Below are 15,912 nucleotides of genomic sequence, written 5' to 3' on the forward strand. Positions count from 1 at the left end.
GTCCCTTGCCATGTGAGTTGCGCGTGCGGTGGGTGGAAACAGTTCTTCCAGGGTTGCAGAGAGAAGTGCAACAGCGTCTCTTTCCCCTACCTTACCCTCTTTAATTCACCCATGGGGTCTGGGGGAGACTGCGGGGGATCGGCGTGTGTGGTCTCCCGACCCAGCTCAACTCTATTTTGGCAGCGGCCAGCCGGGGCTGCGCGCAGCAGGAGCTCAAGACCGCCCGCGCGGGCGCGAGCCCCCGAGCGCGCGTCCCCCGTGCGCGCGCAGTCCGCGTCTCCGGCCCGAGCGCGCTCTAGCTGCGGCCCCGGACGCGGAACCGGAGCTGCGCGGAGCTGCCGGGAAGCACTCCTCGCCTGCGCACCGCGGCGGTTCTGCCCGACGAAAAAGATGCGGAATGGTTTTGTGCTTCTCTCTCATCTTTCTTGTGCCTGTATTTTCTGTGTTATCTGCAGAACAATTGATTGTGTGTTACACCCTGCTTGCCTTCCCCGTGTTTTCTTTTTCGTAAGTATAGAACATTTTTGGTAAACATTTCCTCAAGTGATATACTTTAGGGTGTAGTTGGCCCATAAAAAAAGCAATCACTGCATTCTGTGGAGTCAGCTGACTAGGAAGAAAAAAAGAGGAAAAACTCAAGCCTTGATTTTCTTTCTTGTTACAATGGAGCTGAGACTCAGAGAGCTCATGACAGGCCCCTGCAAATTCGGAGGGAAATTCCAGTCCGAAAGCCTAGGCAAATGCTGCCAGAAAAGGCACAGGTCCTTCAAAAACTGGGGAAAGGCAGAAGGGCCTGACTTCCAACAGACAAATAATTACAGACCACTGGGAATCACTTCCCTTTAGTCCTTTACTTTTAGGATTAATTGAATGTAGTCTTGCTATAAAATTCACAAGTTTGTGACTCTTTTTTAAATGAAAAGTAGCTTTATTTACTTATTTCTGTTTGTAAAAACAAAATATACTAATTGTTGCGAAAAACAGTAGCTCTTAACTTCAAATCCTTTACTAATGATGGTCTAGTTTTTTTGGTTTTTTTTTTTTTTTTTTTGGACGTGGGGGCATGACTTTCATCCCCCAGGAAAATAAAATGAAAATTTTTTACGGTATAAGCAGAGAATGAGACACCATACTTTTGTGTGGGTTGAAAAGTAACAAATACTTGACAGCTATCTGTTAAAGTTTGATCAATGATCACTCAATATGATTAACCTGTTTCAAATTGTTCAAATTTTAGCTTATTATTTCTGATTAAAAATTATTAAAGTTGAAATTGATAAAGCATAAATTATATTTTCTGGCTGGTTAGGGTATTAGAATGATACCAGTAAACACTAGATATAATGAATAATATTCATATGTTGAAATATCCATTTGCTTTTTTTGAACTGCAAGAAAGATAAATGTGCGATATATATACATAGGCTTATTATGTGCTTTTAATAAACATAAAAGGAAAAGCCATGACTTAAAATGCAAAATCCATCAACAAGATTAAATTATATGTATGTAGTAGCAGAATAAATAGATGATCAATGGAGAAACTCCTACTTACCAATAGGTGTAAGTCCGTGCTTTAAAGACTCTTGTAAATCCCCAGTATCTGAATTAGAAGACATTCTTAGTGAAATTATAGGTTCTTTGGCTTAAAGCAGAAATCATTGAGCAAAAGAAAAGTGCAGCTTGTCAAATTTCGTGGCCTTGGGAAGGACACATCAGACTACAGTAACCCTTAGTGAAAGTTAAGAAAAAGCAAAGGAAAAAAAAAATCCAGAATTCATAAAGTTACAAGCAAGTCTTTCCCTGGACTCTGTCCTTTTTCCAACATTAGTGACCTGTTGTAAACCATGTATCCAGCTTCATGATGGTTTCTAATCAGAAGAATGGAAACTTTTGATAGGCTTTGACTCATCACATGACTCTATGCAGGTTGATAAGAGGACCCTGTTATAAAGTGACAGCAAAAGAGATAAGAATTCTTGCCAGATAATGGCAAAGAAATGATTAACTCAGAAGTGGAGAGGTGCTATGCAGCACAGAGAGTGGAAAGTTGTAAAACTGAGGGGTCAGAAGATCAGACTTAGTGGATAAAACTGCAAACCAGCTAACTAACTTAGGCTAACTAAACTTTGGCTTGTGACATACCCCTTGATGTCATCACCTCTTTGCATAGAGGAGGACAGACATAGCTCTTCTGACCTCTGTAAATACATTTTAGATGATAACATTGGCAGACATTAATTCTTTAAGTGATGACTACAAATGTGATCGACACTCTGAAATACTACAGGTAGCATTTCCAAGCTTATGGTTATTTATTTATTCATGTTGTGGTCAACCAACTTTTTTATCGGGCCTATTCATTAGATGACGAGTTAACCTTAGCTTGTTTCTACATTGGTCATATGGCTAAAACACAATGTATCTCTCTATCCCCAAAAAGTAAAACTTATGCTTTGAGATTAATGCTGGCAAAATGGTGAATATGTAATACATTTTTCATAGTTATAAAGTTATTATTCTTAGGCTGGGCATGGTGGCTCACACCTGTAATCCCAGCACTTTGGGAAGCCAAGGCAGGCAAATCACCTGAGGTCAGGAGTTCGAGACCAGCCTGGCCAACATGGTGAAACCCCCATCTCTACTAAAAATGCAAAAATTAGCTGGGTGTGGTGGTGCACCCCTGTAATCCCAGCTACTTGGGAGGCTGAGGCGAGAGAATTGCTTGAACCTGGGAGGCAGAGGTTGTGCTGAGACGCTGTTGCACTTCTCTCTGCAACCCTGGAAGAACACGATCCAAGATCCAGCAGAGATCCAAGATCCAAGATCCAGCAGAGTGAGACTCCATCTTCAAAAACAACAATAACAACAAAATAACAATTTTTTTTTTTTTGAGATGGGGTCTCGCTCTGTCGCCCAGGCTGGAGTGTAGTGGCACGATCTCAGCTCACTGCAGCCTCTGTCTCCCGGGTTCAAGCAATTCTCCCGCCTCAGCCTCCCGAGTAGCTGGGATTACAGGGGCACACCACCATGCCCGGCTAATTTTTGCATTTTTAGTCGAGACGGGGTTTCACCATGTTGGCCAGGTTGGTCTCAAACTTCTGACCTCAGGTGATCTACCCAGCCTCCCAAAGTGCTGGAATTATAGGCATGAGCCACCGCACCCAGCCAAAACCCCCAATTTTAATATTGCCACTCCTTTTAAACTAAGTAAATGCAGGTTGTGTGTGTGGGTACAGATAATTTTTAACTCAATATATAAACATTTGTTGTAACAAAACTTCATATATCAGATGATAGATTTAGTAGTCTTTGTCTAAAGATTCACATTACAGAATTTATGGTCTATTAATTTATTTAGAGATGGGATCTTACTCTGTCACCCAGGGTGGAATGGAGTGGCACAGTCATAGCTCACTGTAACCTCAGACTCATGGACTTACGCAATCCTCCTGCCTCAGCCTCCTGAGTAACTAGGACTACAGGTGTGTACCACCACACCCAGCTAATTTTTTTAATGTTTTGTAGAGACAGTGTGTTGCTGTATTGCCCAGGTTGGTCTCCTGGGCTCAAGCAATCCTCCTGCCTCAGCCTCCCCAAGTGCTGGGATTACAGGTGTGAGCTACCTGTAAACCCAGGCCAGTCCTTTTTTTTTTTTTTTAAGACAGAGTCTTGCTCCATTGCCCAGGCTGGACTGCAGTGGCACAATCTTGGCTCACTGTAACCTCTACCTCCCAGGTTCAAGCGATCCTCCTGCCTCAGCCCCCCTAGTAGCTGGGATTACAGGTACATGCCACCATGCCCGGTTAATTTTTGTATTTTTAGTAGAGACGGGGTTTTGCCATGTTGGCCAGGCTGTTCTCGAACTCCTGACCTCAGGTGATTCACCTGCCTCAGCCTCCCAAAGTGCTGGGATTACAGGCATGAGCCATCACACCCGGCCCTTTTTTTTTCTTTTTTTATTCAGATTACTGTTAGTTATTTCCCCTCTTGCCTCACTTCATGTCAGTTGAAATGTTGGAATACAGTGTCCGAAAGTGCTGTCCACTGCCTTTCAGCTGTTCTGCTGGCTCTGAACTTTGCCCAAGGCGAACTTGCCTTTATCAGGTTGGGGTGGCTTGGGGTCTGGGTGACCCCTGAAGTCAGAATCAGAAGTGGCCACATTCGTGACTTGTGGTCTTCTGAGTATAAGAAATGTCCGCAGTTGGATATCCTCACAGCCTCATGAAAGTAAGATTTTATTGAGTAGACCTGCTCATGGAAGGTGGGTAGTTTCCAAGTGGCACTGGTACATACCAAGTGAAATAACTGGTAATCCTGGCTGTCAGCGGAGCCAGGTCAACATGCTGGTATACATGCTGTTTTTCCTTTGAGCTTTAAGTTCTTATGTACACATAACCAATCCAACCTAGTTTTCATTAACACCATGTTAGGTATTATTTTCTTAGATTGATATTTTTCTTTTAAAGAAAAAAAATCATAGGGTGGATTTTAAAATATTATTATTGAAACCAATGATTTCTTCTTTGATTTTAGATGGAAACCCAGAAGGGACCTTCCATCTTCTCTCTCTCTCTCTTTCTTTCTCTCTCTTTTTCTCCCTCTCCTCTCCTCTCCTCTCCTCCTCTCCCCTCCCCCCCTTCCCCCTCCCCTTCCTTCCTTCCTTCCTTCCTTCCTTTCCTTCTTTCCTTCTTTCTCTTTTCTTTCTTCTTTCTTTCTTGACAGGGTCTCACTCTGTCACCCAGACTGGAGTGCAGTGGCACGATCTCGGTTCACTGCAACCTCCACCTCCCGGGTTCAAGTGATTCTTCTATGTCAGCCTCCCAAGTAGCTGGGATTACAGGCACCCACCACCATGCGCAGCTAATTTTTGTATTTTTAGTAAAGATGGGGTTTCACCATGTTGGCCAGAATGGTCTCAAACTCCTGACCTCAGGTGATCTACCCACCTCGACCTCCCAAAGTGCTGGGATTACAGGTGTGAGCAACCAGGCCCAGCTAATTTTTGTATTTTTTTGTAGGGACAGTGTATCACCCTGTTGCCCAGGCTGGTCTCGAACTCCTGGGCTCAAGCGATCCTCCTGCCTTGGCCTTCCAAGTATATGGAACATATATTTCTATGGACGTATTTTGCATCTGTAACTGCTTTGAAATATGTAGGTCTTCTTTTACACCTGCCAAAGTGTTGGATACACATTTCCTGAGGCCTTTCATATCATTCAGTCCATAAAATTACATTGTCCATCAGATCCTCTCAATGCACTGATTGTAGCTCTAACAGTTTTCCTGAGGAAACCAGTCAGTTTTGGTTGCTGAATGCAGCCTATATAAGCACAAATTATGAGATCATGGTAAGAATGAAGGCAGGGTAGCAGGGTGGTTAAGAGCCTAGGATTTGAGGTCAGAAAGCTCAGGGCTTCCATTTGTACTTTGCCTCCTTCTTGGTGGCAAAGTAATGCTTGGCTTTTTTAAGCCTTGAATTCCTCATAAGTAAAAATGACAAAAATGATGAAATCCAGTAGTTTTTGTGGTAAGATGTAAATGAGAAATAAAGTACTCAGTGTCATGTCAGAGAAAGAAAGTACTCAACATGTCATCCAAAGTGAATATGGGATTATAGTGGCTCACACCTGTAATCCCAGCACTTTGGGAGGCTGAAGCAGGTGGATCACTTGACATCAGGAGTTCAAGACCAGCCTGGCCAACATGGTGAAACCCTGTCTCTACTAAAAATACAAAAAATTAACCTGGCAAGGTGGTACATGCCTGTAATCCCAGCTACTTGGGAGGCTGAGGCAGGAGAATTGCTTGAACCCAGGAGACAGAGGTTGCAATGAGCCAAGATCGTGCCACTGCACTCCAGCCTGGGTGACAAAGTGATACTCCATCTCAAAAAAAAAAAAAAAAAAAAAAGTGATTATGGGCTATGTGACTTGGGATCTTAAGTGAAAGACACATCTTCCTTAGTGGAATTTTAGAAGACATACAAAAGTTTCTGTTTTTGGGTTTTGTTTATGACACCAGTTCTATCCTAGTCACATACACTATTAGAGACCTTATAGAAGACCTCATAGGATTCATATAATTAAACAGCATCATAAAGTGATTTGTGGCTGGGCACAGTGGCTTAACACCTGAAATCCCAGCACTTTGAAAGGCTGAAGCAAGAGGATCACTTGAGGGCACGAGTTTGAGACCAGCCTGCGCAGTATAGTGACACTCTATCTCTTAAATAATAAATGAAATAATAATAAGTAATAAGGAATAAATTATTAATAATAATCCAAAAATAAAGTGGTTTGCTTTTTTCTCGTCCTTATTGTATATGGTTAACAAAGCATGTAACAGCACAAAGATTGAATTTCATGCTATACTGTCTTCCTCTAATCAGACATAATTATTTTTAAGCATGTACAAAAAATTGGTGGTGGTAGTATTACCAGCTTGCCTAATAACTCCTAACAGAATCTATAAAAGACACTATTTGCGATTTGTCACTCTCTTGCTTTCCTCACTGGCTTGTTGAGGAAACATTTTATTAATGAGTTACTTTGGTCCTTTGAAGCTTATCCATCAGGCTGATTGAATAGAAATAGGTACTCAGTACTTTGTGAGAAATGAACATATTTTTCTGAAAGTGAGGCTAGAGTAATGTTCACATGTGGTACAAATAACAGATGCTTGGAACTCAGCCTCAGTGACAGTTAACAAGCAATTTATGTTCTGGCCATGCTGGGGGGAGGACACAAAACAAATCACACCCTCAGTTTTTGTATTTATTTTTTCTCAATCAAGGTATCATCTGACCCTTTCCATTTGGCAAGTGTGGGCATTTTCCATTACAACATTCTGTTTTATAAACACCTTCACTACCCCACTGAACTCATTCGATACCACAACATAGAATACTTAATAATGACTCACATTTACAAGAATATGTTTATAATGATAAAAAATATTTGCTAACAGATTTCAGAAAGGATTCGTAAATTATTGACAGATAACTAATGACTCTAAGGCATCTTTGCCAAAATCCAAAAAGTATTCAACAATGTCACCTGAACCCATATTGCATGATGATGTTAAAGTTTAGTTAATGAATTACAGTCACTGTAAACTTCCTGACAACACTATTCCAAGACATTATGACATCTATTAGGAATTGATATTCCTGCAAAATTGGATTTATCATGAACCCCTTGCATGAACAAACTAGAAAGTCCCTTTCAGTATGTTTATAATATGGGCTTATTAACAACAAACACCTTAAAATTTTCATCATTCAAATAGACTGATTGCATCAGATATGGAGGAGTTTTTAACAGAAGTCTTATAAGTACTGAACCAGTTAGTTACTGCCAAACCATTGCTTAATAGTGCATTTTTGCTTGTACCCTTTGCTAACATAGGCATTTGTCACTAATTTTGTACAGAACCTGAGCTAGGGTTGGCACTTTTTATTTTTTATCAACTTTCTTAATAATCCTCTCCTCTGCCAAATTATATAAGATGATGGAACGGTACATTTTGGAAAGGAGTGACTAAGTAAAGATTTCTTCTCATTCTTTTAAATAACTGTGAGAAATGTGGCACCTGGCAGGAAAGATAAGTGACTTTTACACAATACTATTATGGCCAGGTAAATATTACTCACTTTTTATAACACTAATAATTAAACAGAGCCTTAGTCAATCTTTTGGCAATTGAAACGTTTAAGACTTTACTTTCTTGTAGGCTTGTGCTGAGTTCTCCATGTTTATCACAATCTATGATCTGTGTCTGATGGCTCATAGTTCATTATTTAGAGTACAAGAAATAAACTCAATATCATTTTGTTTCAATTTAAGGCCTTTAAAGACATTTAAGCAAACAACTAAATGATTTAAATTGTTTTTAAAAGAGGAAACTGTAGCATATCCAAAGTGATTTCCTTAGGAATCACAGCATAATTATTATTAAAACACAAAGCTACAAAATAGATTTCAGGCTTTTTTTTTTTTTTTTTTTGAGACAGAGTCTCGTTCTGTTGTCCAGGCTACAGTGCAGCCACACAATCTCGGCTGACTGCAACCTCCACCTCCTGGGTTCAAGCTATTCCCCTGCCTCAGTTTCCCAAGTAGCTGGGACTACAGGCACACGTCATCATACCCGGCTAATTTTTGTATTTTTAGTAGAGATACGGTTTAGCCATGTTGGCCAAGCTGGTCTTGAACTCCTGACCTCAGGTTATCCACCTGCCTTGGCCTCCCAAAGTGCTGGGATTACAGGTATGAGCCACCACACCCAGCCATCTCAGGCACTCTTAATTCATGAAATTGAATGTTATGTATTACCTAATAGTCTGGCAGACTACATAAATAAAACAATCATTCAAATAATAGATTTTCCTCTAGACTGAAATATTTTACGTGGGTGAAACTTACATGGGGCTATATAACTCAATTTTGATTTATGTTTCAGTTATTTTAATCGACTTTTTTTTTTGCCCTCAGTCTTTTGCGAAATAAGAAAATACAAATAATATTATTTTTAATAAAAAAAAATAAAGTATCTGGGCATGGTGGCTCACACCTGTAATCCCAGCACTTTGGGAGGCTTAGGCAGGAGAACAACTTGAGCCCAAGAGTTCAAGACCAGCCTGAACAACATAATGAGACCTCATCTCTATAAAAAATAAACAAAATTAGCTATATGGTGGCACACACCTGTAGATCTGTGATTAGTCAAAATATCAATCTACTAACTGTAACAGGATAATAGCATAAATGTAGATATGTTATATGTTCTATTATATTTGAGAAAGAAAGGATAAAACCAAAAAGGAAAAGAGTTAATTGGCTGGGCGTGTTGGTTCACACCTGTTATCCCAGCACTTTGGGAGGCCGAGGCCGGCGGATTACTTGAGATCAGGAGTTTGAGACCAGCCTGGCCAACATGGTGAAACCCTGGCTCTACTAAAAATACAAAAATTAGCTAGGTGTGGTGGCGTGCGCCTGTAATCCCAGCCATTTGGGAGGCTTAGGCACGAGAATTGCTTGAACACAGGAGGCAGATGTGGCTACTGCACTCCAGCCTGGGTGACAAATCGTCTCAAAGAAAGAAAGAAAGAAAGAAAGAGTTAATTAAAAGACACTGAGGATACTTAAAAAGGTCACTTTATACTATATGAAATTGTAAAACCAAAAAGAGTTTCAAAAACATAGGCTCACTTTCTACCTTTTTTATTTCCATGAATCTGACAACTTATACCCTCAAGCATTATTTTGATACTAAATATTAGCATTTTAGATTTTCCTGATCCGTTTGCATTTCTCAGAAGGTCACGACCTATCCACTTTTTCTATATTTACCTAATAATTTTAAAAAAAAGAGGCTTATGTGGTGGCTCACGTCTGTAATCCCAGCACTTTGGGAGGCCGAGGCAGTCAGATCACCTGAGTCGGGAGTTTGAGACCAGCCTGACCAACATGGAGAAACCCCATCTCTACTAAAAATACAAAATTAGCTGGACGTGGTGGCACATGCCTGTAATCTCAACTACTCGGGAGGCTGAGGCAGGAGAATCGCTTGAACCCGGGAGGCAGAGGTTGCGGTGAGCCAACATCGTGCCATTGCACTCCAGCCTGGGAAACAAGAGTGAAACTCTGTCTCAAAAAAAAAAAAATTGTGCCTTTTTGCTTTAAGACCATTTAGTATAATCTCAAGCTTTAAGATCATACTAAATGATCTTAAAACTTTATTTTACTTATACTAATATTAGGATACAGTAGAATTGGAACAGCTCTGTTAATAGAAATGTGATTTTTGACTACATTTTCAAGCCTTCTTTACATCTATACACTCACATATTATTTCTACACTTTTTTATCTTCATTTTTTCTTTTTGCCTTTTTTAAAAATAGAGATGAGGGTCTCACTATGTTGCCCAGGCTGGTCTCGAACTCCTGGCCTCAAGTGATCCTCCCATCTCAGCCTCCCAAAGTGCTAAAATTACAGGCATGAGCCACTGTGCCTGGCCATTTCTACACTTATTGAGCACATAATTATGCCAGACACTCTTTTAAGTGCTTTACATACATTCTATCACTTAGTTTAAAACAAATTTATTTACCTCTATTTTATACATGAGAAAAATTAGTGCTTGAAAATTTTAAGTAATTTGACCGATGCTACACAGATGGTATATGATTGACAGAGCTGGACTCAAATCCATGTCTGACTTCAATGCTATTATATTGCTTGGAATGCTATTATAATGCTTGACAAATTATTTTGTGAATTTAATGATATGTATGCCTGGCACATGGCAGCCAATACATTTGCTATCAATATTAATATTGCTGGTATACACTGGAGAAACTCAAAGAACTGTAAACAGAGTTGGTAATGCGCTGTGTCCTTATATATGTCCTTCAGTAAACATATGCATAATGCCCCAAATGAAACTCATTCCTTTTCTTTTTTCCTTTTTGAGATGGGGTTTCCCTCTTGTTGCCCAGGCTGGAGTGCAATGGCATGATTTCAGCTCACTGCAACCTCTGCCTCCCAGGTTCAAATGATTGTCCTGCCTCAGCCTCCCGAGTAACTAGGATTACAGGCTCCTGCCACCACAACCAGCTAATTTTTTGTATTTTTAGTAGAGACGGGGTTTCACCACGTTGGGTAGGCTGGTCTCGAACTTTTGACCTCAGGTGATCCACCCACCTTAGCCTCTGAAAGTGCTCGGATTACAGGTGTGAACCACCATGCCTGGCCAGATATTTTTCATTTTGAATGCCACTTAAAAAAAAAAAAAAAAAGAATAATAGGCCGAGCGCAGTGCCTCATGTCTGTAATCTCAGCACTTTGGGAGGCTGAGGTGGGAGGATCACTTGAGCCCAAGAGTTCGAGGCTACAGTGAGCTACAGTGAGAACAGTGATTATGCCACTGTACTCCAGCCTGGGGGACATTGAGATCTTGTGTTGGAACAAAAAAAAGAGTGAAATATCAGGATTCATATTCTAGAAGGAAAAAAAGTGAAGTATTCATGGGAAGAATTTATTGTTGCATGAGCAATCAAGCAACTATATGAGTGAAAGAATCAAGCAAAAAAGGAGAAAATAAAGTATAAATATATGATCACATTTATGCATTTATATAAAAGTCTGTATGCAAAAAAAGAGAGATTAAAACAATTTAGTGGACAAGCAAAAGGAAAGATATATGAATAACCTGTAATCCTGACATTCTGAGATCATGTTTTAAAGTATTTTCTTCTAGCAGATATCTATGTATTTAAATATTTAAATATTGGCTGGTCCTGTAATTCCAGCACTTTGGGAGGCCAAAGCAGGACAACCACTTGAACCCAGGAATTCAAGAGCAGCCTGAACAGCAAAATGAGACCCCATCTCTACAAAAACTAAAAAAATTAACCAGGTGTGATGGCATGAACCTGTGGTCCCAGCTAGGCAGAGGCCTAAGGCAGGAAGATTTTTTGAGCCTGGGAGGTTGAGGCTGCAGTGAGCCCTGTTCGCTCCACTGCATTCTAGCCTAGGTGACAGAGTGAGATGTTGTCTCAAAACAAAAAACAAAAGCAAAACCCCAAATTAAATATAGACAAAACTATAACATATTGTGTATATTGTTTTATATCCCGCTGTTTAAAACAGTTACTGTGGCTGGGTTGGATGGCTCATGTCTCTAATCCTAGCACTTTGGGAAGCCGAGGCAGGAGGATCACTTGAACCCAGAAGTTTGAGACCAGCCTGGGCAACATGGAGAGAGCTCCTTTCTATTAAAGAAATTTTAGGCTGAGCACGCTGGTTCACACCTGTAATCCCAGTACTTTGGGAGGCCAAGGCAGGCAGATCATTTGAGGTCAGGAGTTTGAGACCAGCCTAGCCAACATGGTGAAACCCTGTCTCTATTAAAAATACAAAAATTAGCCAGATGTGGTGGTGTACACCTGTAGTCCCAGCTACTCAGGAGGCTGTGGTTGGGAGAATTGCTTGAGCCCAGGAGTTCAAGGCTGTAGTGAGCTATGATTGTGCTACTGCACCCTAGCCTAGGTGACAGAGTGAGACAACATCTCAGAAAAAAAAAAAAAAAAAAAAAAAAAGGGACAAGAAAAGCAGAGAGTTGTAAAGTTAAATTATTTTCCCAAGGTCCACTGGCTAGGAGGGACTGGGGCTGAGATTCATGGGTCTATCTAGTCCTAGAGCTCGAGTGCTCATCACTCTGCTGTACTCTCTTCTTTATTGAGCTGGGACCAGATCTGGCTTCAGGGTTTGTCAAATAAGGTCAGTGTGTCCTGTCACTCACCATGGTAAATTACATAGCCAGTTTGGCTCCTAGTCTTTTCTCCTTTTATAGTTTGGCAGATGGTTATTGACATTCTTGTAGTACTATACGGTGATCTCAGACAAATCCTGTAGTAGGAAACCAAATCAAAAAGGTCAGAATGTCCTTTGAGAGTCAGTAGAAAGAGCCTGGTTTCTGTGTACCAAGCTAAAGTATGAAGTGGTCATGCCCTTTTTCCTCCCCAGTTGTGAGGCTTAGGCTGTCTGAGAGTTACATCCATCATCTCTTTGCTTCTGAATCATCAGTGAACAGAAAATTGAGGACAATCAGTAGACACAGGGGACAACGGGTGGGATTTTCTATAATAAATGGTGGAAAGGAAGTACAGTGTCCATTAAACAGGCAGGTGACATTAACCAGGTACATGACAACACTGAAACCTATTTTATTTTTAAATAAGAGATGTGAATCCTGAAACTCCAACAGTTGACAAGCTAAAAGTTAAAATGTTTGAGAATATATTTTGTACAATCCCAAATTTATAGGCTTCAAGAGAACCACAACCTAGAGTGCCAGGAGAAAACTACTTTAAAGACATGAGCTTTTTCTTTTTTCTTTTTTAGAGGCAAGGTCTCACTTTGTTACCCAGACTGGAGCGTGGTAGCATGATCACAGCTCGCTGCAGCCTCGAATTCCTGGCCTCAAGCAATCCTCTTGCCTCAGCCTCCTACTACAAGCAAGCAAACAACACATCTGGCTAATTTTTTTTCATTTTTGTAGAGATGGGGGGGGTCTTACTATGTTGCCCAAGCTGGTCTTGAACCCCTGGCCTCAAGTTATCCTCTTGCCTTGGCCTCTCAAATTGCTGGGATTGCAGGTGAGAGCCACTGCACCTGGCCAATGTGCACTTTTTAACTGAGATGCCCAAGCTTTCTAATCACCGTTCTAGTAAAATGGCCATGAGTAGTCCATTTTGGTAGAGGAATTAGAGCAGAATGACAAATAACTGCATATTCTTACTGGCCCTGATTCTGCATTTCTTTGTTCTGATATGATGAAATTTTAATTTTTATAAAGTGGCTGCCCAACTGGAGGGAGGATTAAAGAATGCTTTCCCTTTAGTTAGTTCATTAAAAGTAAACACACTTTTGTGTTCTTTCCCAAATCCAGTCTCAGTACTGCAGTTAGTTAGGTTTGTCCGCAGCTAATCATTGTATCAGATTTGGGGTGTCAGTTAATGGGCTAATTATTTGAACAATTGACACTGAATTTCTTTTCATAGTAACGCCTAAGGTAAGCTCCATACCTTTATGATAAAGGATGGATGTCAGATTTGACTTCTGTTTTGTCTATCTGATGAACTAGAGGCATTTAACAAAAAAATTAATGTGACTTTGGTCTACACCATCTTTGAATAAAGTCCTCAGTTTTGTATTCAGTACAGCACTAAATATTCTTTACACAGTTTATTGAGAGATTATTTTAAAAAATCAGCCTTTATGTAAGTAAAAGGAGAGGTTATGCTTTTTTTCTTTCTTTCTTTCTCTCTCTCTTTCTTTCTTTCTTTTTTCTTTCTTTCTCTCTCTCTCCCTCTTTCTTTTTCTTTCTTTCCTTTCCTTCCTTCCTTCCTTCCTTCCTTCCTTCCTTCTTTCTTTCTTTCTTTTCTTTCCTTTTCTTAGATGGAGTTTTGCTCTTGTCACTCAGGCTGGAGTGCAATGGTGCAATCTCCGCCTTCGGGGTTCAAGCAATTCTCCTGCCTCAGCCTCCTGAGTAGCTGGGATTACAGGTGCCTGCCACCACGCCTGGCTAGTTTCTGTATTTTTAGTAGAGATGGGGGTTTCACCGTGTTGGCCAGGCTGGTTTCAAACTCCTGATCTTAGGTAATCCGCCCACCTCGGCCTCCCAAAGTTCTGGGATTACAGGCATGAGCCACTGTGCCCGGCCGGGTTATTCCTTCTCTCTTTCTTCCCTCCCTCCTTCCCTCCCTCTCCTCCTCTCTTTCTTCCTTCCTTCCTTTCTTCCTTTCCTTTCCATTTCTTCCTTCCTTCCTTCCTTTCTTCCTTTCCTTTCCATTTCTTCCTTTCTTCCTTTCTTCTCTTCTTCCCTTCTTTCTTCCTTTCTTCCTTTTCTTTCCTTTCTTTTTGATGGAGTCTCACTCTGTCGCCCAGGCTGGAGTGCAGTGGCAGAATCATAGCCCACTACAGCCTTGAACTCCTGTGCTCAAGCAATCCTCTCACCTCAGCCTCCCAAGTAGCTGGGATTACAGGTGCATGCCACCACACCCAGCTACTTTTTGCATTTTTAGTAGAAACGGGGTTTCACCATGTTGGCCAGACTGGTGTTGAACTCCCAGTCTCAAATGATCCACCTATGTCGGCCTCCCAAAGTGCTGAGATTACAGGTGTGAGCCACCTCGCCTGGACAGGTTATTTTTTCCATTAAAACAATAGATTAAGTGCTCACTCCAGCAGCACATATACCAAAATTGGAACAATACAGAGAAGATGAGCATGGCTTCTGCACAAGGGTGACATACAACTTCATGAAGGGTTCCATATTTTAAAAATTAAAACAAAACACACACACACACACACACACACACACACACACACACACACACAAAACCCCCAATGGATTACAATATATCCTGAATCTGGCCAGGTGTGGTGGCACACACCTGTAATCCTATCACTCTGGGGGGCTGGAGCAGGCCGATTGCTTGAGCTCAGAAATTCTAGACCAGCCTGGGCAACATGATGAAACTCCTTCTCTTTTTTTGTTAAAACTTTTTAGTTTAAAAGGTATATTTAAATTTTTTAAAAATATATATATCTTGAATCCATCATTAAGCAGCTCATGTTCTCTCCCTGTCTTACTCTGCAGGCATATCATTAGGTTATTTTCCTCTTGAAGACATCACTTTTCTTTTGGTTTTCTGTTTGAGATAGGGCCTCACTCCTGTTGCCCAGTTTGGAGTGCAGTGGTGCAATCTTGGCTCAAGCTCTGAGTTCAGGTAATCCTCCCACCTCAGCCTGCCTAGTAGCTGGGCTACAGGCGCGCACCACCATGTCTGACTCATTTTTGTATTTTTTTGTAGAGACCGAGTTTCACCATGTTCCCCAGGCTGGTCTCAATCTCTTGAACTCAGATGATCTGCCTGCCTCTGCCTCCCGAAGTGCTGCAATTATCCTCATGAACCACTCTGCTCAGTCGCCCTTGGTTTTCTTAAGTTTCAAGTAACAGAAAGCCCAGACAACTGTCTTCAACAATAAGAAAAATATACTCTCCCTCACTCAATAAGAGGTTCAAAAGTGGGGCAGCCCCAGTGCTGCTTAATCCATGGCTCAGTGACCTCATCAGGGCCCTATTTCTTTCTATTGCTGCCGTTGTCAACATGTTGACTTATCCTCTGATAGCTTTCGTTGTTGCGGGGTGGCTGCAGCAATTCTAGGAATCACATTGGAACAGCAACAGCAACAAAAACAATGTCCAATGCAAGAAATTAGGGTATTCCGTATTCTGTTTTCTCTTTTTTCTTCTTTTCTTTCTTTTTTTTTTTTGAGACAGAGTCTTGCTCTGTCACCAGTCTGGAGTGTAGTGGCACAACCTCGGCTCACTGCAACCTCCGC

General features: G+C 41.0%; 1 non-coding gene across 1 annotated transcript; it reads left to right on the forward strand.

Annotated features, from left to right (window-relative positions):
• The first annotated feature begins 14,738 nt into the window (after positions 1-14,738).
• LOC112130932 (U6 spliceosomal RNA) lies at positions 14,739-14,845 on the forward strand. The gene has a single exon (XR_002913103.2). It is a non-coding gene; the product is annotated as a U6 spliceosomal RNA (small nuclear RNA).
• The last annotated feature ends 1,067 nt before the right edge of the window (positions 14,846-15,912 follow it).

The sequence above is a fragment of the Pongo abelii genome, chromosome 1 (genome assembly GCF_028885655.2).
Source record: "Pongo abelii isolate AG06213 chromosome 1, NHGRI_mPonAbe1-v2.0_pri, whole genome shotgun sequence".
Lineage (NCBI taxonomy): Eukaryota > Metazoa > Chordata > Mammalia > Primates > Hominidae > Pongo > Pongo abelii.